At 34.0% G+C, this 5,565-nt stretch overlaps 1 pseudogene across 1 annotated transcript; it reads left to right on the top strand.

Moving 5' to 3' along the window:
• The first annotated feature begins 3,861 nt into the window (after window positions 1–3,861).
• On the top strand, window positions 3,862–5,271 carry LOC149528478 (putative aspartic proteinase GIP2 pseudogene; annotated as a pseudogene). The gene has a single exon (XR_016358568.1). The product of XR_016358568.1 is annotated as a putative aspartic proteinase GIP2 pseudogene (transcript).
• Window positions 5,272–5,565: the final 294 nt, after the last annotated feature.

Genomic DNA, 5,565 nt, shown 5'->3' with positions numbered 1-5,565 from the left:
ATGCAGAAAATGCCATAAGACCAGCCATCTTGTTGCGAGTTTCTCCTCTGACAAGGCTAGATCGAAGAAATCACCTTCTTGGTGGTTGGGGGTTTTGGATGATCACTATACTATTCATAAGGTTTCTATGGAGGTGGATGGTTCGGATAGTTCTTCGCATTTTGATCTCTCTTTGGCTAAGGATTCTATTGTTGTTTCTGATGATTTGAAGGTTGTCCCTTCAATAGTTTTGAATCAGAATGCTGTTTCTGACTCATCGCCTACTGTTATCTCTATTGATTCCATTGTTGTTCCTTTGATGGCTTTGGATCATAATGTTGTTGCTGTCCCTTTTTCTGTTGTTGACTCTATCCAGAACACTGATGACAAGTTTTTGGGGGTTAGAAGGGATTGGCAGAAGGCTACTAGGAAGGTAGAGGATGGCTAGACACCAGTCAAAGGAAAAAAAGGCAAATCCTCTGTTCCTTCTTTTGATATGTCTTTACGTTCTCAAAAGACTAAACCAAAATGTAAATCTTGATGGTTTGTAACTTCTTGGGTTATTTGCCCTCTTGTTGGGCACTTTGGTGTGTCCCTCTGTTTGACCGGGTGGCTTTCCACATTTGTATTTTGATCCTCATTGTTATATCTATCTTGCCCTTTGTATAAGGTTTCGGGTCCTTTCAAAACCTATTTTTACTTAATCAAAACAATAACTAAGAGTTGTTATTTCAACCTTTATTTTTCTAATAAATTTAGGGTCACTTACAACCATGATACCTTTAAGTAGGCATATGTAGTCATGACTTTAGATGATCAAATTCTGCTCGTAGTTATTTCTTTGAGAAGCAAAAGTCATTAAAGAAGTGATTTTTCATTGAAGTTATTTCTCAATAGTGAGCAAGACCATCATCCATGTGCTCTATTACTTAAGGTGTAGACAAAGATGTTTTCAAGTGAGAAACAATATTTATAGATAACTATAGGTATTAGGTCAATGAATTTTATACTTCTAAGAACTCATATTCATCCTTCATCTTAATGGTTGACATACTATAAAGAGTACTTAATTTTAGTCAAGTTTTATTAAAAAAATAAGTAAGAGAAGTGTTGCTAAGTTACATGAAAAAATAGAAAAAAAAAAAAAAAGAGTGTATAGTCATTATTTATATGTTAAAATTTATTTGTCATTCTTTTAGAGCTATTATATTGTTTGAAATTAGAGTAAAATATCACGTGTCTTCTTCATGCTTATATGCCTCCATCTTGATCAATTTTAATTGTATTAATTAAATGTAATTTTTTGTGTATCAATTTTCCATACCATCCTACAAGTCAATAGATGTCAATTGCATGTTTTGGTCTAGAGACTTAAGTAGAGATTTAGCCATCTCACAATTTTTTTTTTATTGATAAGTATGAAACATTTTCCCCAACAAGTCAAATTGTGATATTGCTATTAGGACTTAACTGTATAGTTTTTGAGTCAAACTCATTGACCTGTGTTTAATGAGTAGTGATTCACACGAATCTATGTCTTATGAGAATAAATGGAATCTCATTGGATCTAGATGATGCTCATAGAGGTGAAACATGGGGACTTTTCAATAGGTCACCCATCTATTACAACTTGATCATGCTTAACAAGAGAGTTTCCTCCATGATTAAATCTAGTATGCTTGCAACCCCATTTGCATTCAAAAACAAATAATATCTTACACTAATTAGATTAGATTGAGAAGATACACCATATTATACACAATGCTATTATTTACAAATTCAATATTATCATTGCACATCATTTTTACGTTTTGAACATAGAATTCACAAACATCCAAAATTAAGATTGTATTTTAAAATTGTATAAACAACAAATAAACTTCTACATAAGATATTTTAAATTAATTTGATATATAATTTTTCTATTCTTTATAAATTCAATATTATCGTTGCACATCATTTTTACGTTTTGAAAGTAGAATTCACAAACAACGAAAATTAAGATTGTATTTTAAAATTGTAGAAACAACAAAATAAACTTCTATATAAGATATTTTAAATTAAATTAATATATTTTTTCTATAGATAAATAAGATTAAATATTATTATTTTTAATTTTTTTAATTTATGGAAGTAACTCTTGCACTTATTTCAATGCGAGCGCTAGATAATGTTTATTTAGCTGATAGGCTATTTGTGGGAACTTTGTTCTCGGAATTTAAATTTTTGATAGAAAATTTGCAAGAGTTTGGTTAGAAAATTGAAAATCTTTCCCGTTAATTATTTATCGGCCAATTTTTTATCTCCTTCCACTTTTAACTTTTGTTTTGATATTTATTAGTTTGTTATCTCCACTTTTAACTATTGTTTTTCTTTTTTTATTTGTTAGTTGTGATCTCCACATTAATTCATATTGTGATCTATTAGTTAACTTTTGATTTTTAAAATTGATTTAGATTTTAGTTTTTTAATTATTATTTTTATATTAATTTAATTTTTTCTTTAAATATTATTTTTTAGTTTCTATAATTTATTTAGTCAATAGAATATTTATTAGACTTTTTTTTGTATTTCTTTTATTAATTTTTCATAATAGAATTTTTGATGATTTTTTTAAATATTTTTTTTTTCATATTTGATAAATTTAATTTAAATAAATAATATTTATTAATCTATTTAAAATCTTTTAGTAAATATTATGTTATTTAAATTAAAATTTATTAATAATCTAATTTAATATCCACTTTTAACTATTATTTTTCTTTTCTTATTTATTTAAAAAATAATTACTTGCGATCTCCACATTAGATTATGTTGTGATCTCTATTTATTAAACTTTTGATTTTTTAAACTGATTTAGGCATTAGTTTTTAAATTACTTTAAATTATTTTTTTATATTAGTTTAGTTTTTTCTTTAAATATTATTTTTTCAATTTCTATAATTTATTTAGTCAATAGAATATTTGTTAGAGATGTCACTATTTTTCTTTTTATTTTATTTTATTTTATTTATTAATTTTTCGTAATAAATTTTTTGATAGTTTTTTTTGAAATGATAATTTTTTTAATGTTTAATAAATCAAATTTAATTGTAAAATATTGAAATTATTGAACACATTTGTTAAGCAATATTCAAATTTTCTAAATATTGTAAATTTTATATCTATATTTTAATCTTCAACTTTTTTATTTTTATACTTTCATTTTAAAAAAGTTTATATTTAAATTATTTAATGCTCATTCTACATTTTTCTCTTAAATCTCATCTCCTATCGGCGCACTCGCCATTTGTTCCCAAGGACTAGCAAAATCGAAATAGCGGGATTCTTGGGTCATCTCAATTGGTTTAGAAACCACATGTTTCTCCGGATCATCGTAGCGTACTTCCACATATCCACTAAGGGGAGAGTTTTTGTAATGGATGACCCTCGAAATTGTGATCTGTTAATATACGGCGTAGATCCAGGTGATTGATGGAATAAACACCGGACATATCTCATACTTCTTGCGTACAAAAGCATGCGGCTGCTAATATATATATTGTGACGATGCAATGCATGATTGTCTGTGCAGCACATATTGTTTCTGACCAAATCTGATGATACTGAAGCTCATTCCATTAGCTAGTAATGTGCATAGATGTACCAACTTGCCTACAATGATTGTATTGAAGAAAGTATCACCAACTCAAAAGAGATGGATAAGATCGTAGTTGCTGATTTTGACGAAAATTAAAACTCGCACGTGGATCCTCTCGAAAAGAATAAAGAATCTGATCCTGCAACCGAGTGCGCACCTTGGTTTCGATAACACCGAAAAATGACAGATAAACATTATAATTTTTGTCTTCACACATACTTTCGCAGTCAATAGCGACGGCCCTTCCTCCCGTTGACTGACACACAAAAGCTATTTATACTTCCTCACCGCTATCACAAACCAGACACACACACAAAATGGCTCCTCCCCGTCTTGCTCTGTTTGCTGCCGCCATTGTCTGCATTTTCTGTCAATTGCCGGCAAATGCCGTGTCCCGAAAAGCTCTAGTCGCCCCCATTACAAAGGACGCCAAAACCCTGCGTTTTACAGTGGAAATCCTGCAGAAAACCCCAGCGCAGAAGCAGCATTTAGTGCTCGATCTCACCACTGACTATTCCATCCTTCGCTGCTCCGCCAAATCATACAAATCCTCCACCGACTCTCCCCTCCCCTGCACCGAAACCCTCTGCAAGTCATACAAATATTCCAGCTGCAGCATCTGTTATTCCCCGACGGCCCCCGGCTGCCACAACGGCACCTGCGTAGTTCCGGGAGCTCCCAGCTATGAGCTGGCACGTGACGTGGTGTCCGTCCGCGCCACGTCAGGCTCGAACCCTGGTCGGTACGTTAAGGCCTCCCCTGTGGTCTTTGCCTGCGCCGAAGAAAAGGACTCTTTCCGGGACTACTCCAGCAAGGCGACGGGGATGGCCGGATTGACGGCATCCTCGCTGGCACTGCCAGCTCAGCTGGCGGCATCGCTTGGAATATCACGGGAGTTCGCCATTTGCTTGCCTTCGACTGCCAACTCACCCGGCGCGCTCTTCTTTGGCAGCAAGCCATACGTCTTTCTTCCTCCACCTGGCAGGGATCTGTCCACGAGGCTCATCACAACACCCCTGCTGAAGAACAACTTCTACACAGACGACTACTACATCGGCGTACGTGGCATCCACGTCAACGGTCACGACGTGGCCTTCAACAAGTCGAGCCTCCAGATCGGCTCGCGCGGACGTGGCGGCGTCAAGCTGAACACGCTTGTCTCTTACACGCAGCTCTCCACCGCGATCTACAACTCTCTGGTCAAGGTCTTTACTGACGTGGCAGGTAGAATGAATGTTACCCAAGCCGCTGCCACCGTGGCGCCGTTTGACACGTGCTTTAACTCTGCCGGAGTGGGGTCCACCCGCGTGGGTCCTGCTGTGCCAACTATTGACCTCGTGCTGCAGAATAATGCCACGTGGAGGATCTTCGGTGCCAACTCGATGGTCCAGGTCAGCAAGAAAGTGATGTGTTTGGGGTTTGTTGATGGTGGCGAAGATCCTGTTACTAGCATTGTCATTGGGACATATCAGATGGAGAACAATTTTCTCCACTTTGATCTTCCCAACTCATCGCTGGGCTTCTCCTCTTCCTTGCTTTTTCAGCAAACCACCTGCTCTAACTTCAACTTCACTACTTCGAAACGAAGGATGTAATCACGAGAGTACTTTGACTCTTTTAAGCTAATAATATGAGTTGTTTTTTTCTTCAAATTATTAGTATTGAATAGAGTTGAAATTACAATAATAATAATAATTTTTGTTGTGTGTGTCTTTTAGCATCAAAGTTTCATTAAGATGAAAGAGATCGCCATTTCTGATCTGAAATATTAATGTTAAAAATACATATATAATTAAAAGTAATCTATCTATACAATACTCAAAATGAATTATGGAATTATGATTAGTTTGAATAATAGTGAATTATGGAATTATGATTAGTTTGAATAATAATAAAATTTATTAAAGTTCTCAATAAAGATTTGTTTTGCTTTAACATTATTTATA

The sequence above is a fragment of the Cupressus sempervirens genome, chromosome 11, assembly GCF_028749045.1.
Source record: "Cupressus sempervirens isolate cs-2001-9-10 chromosome 11, ASM2874904v1, whole genome shotgun sequence".
NCBI classification, from domain to species: Eukaryota; Viridiplantae; Streptophyta; class Pinopsida; order Cupressales; family Cupressaceae; genus Cupressus; species Cupressus sempervirens.
This window is presented reverse-complemented; position numbering and strand designations above follow the sequence as displayed.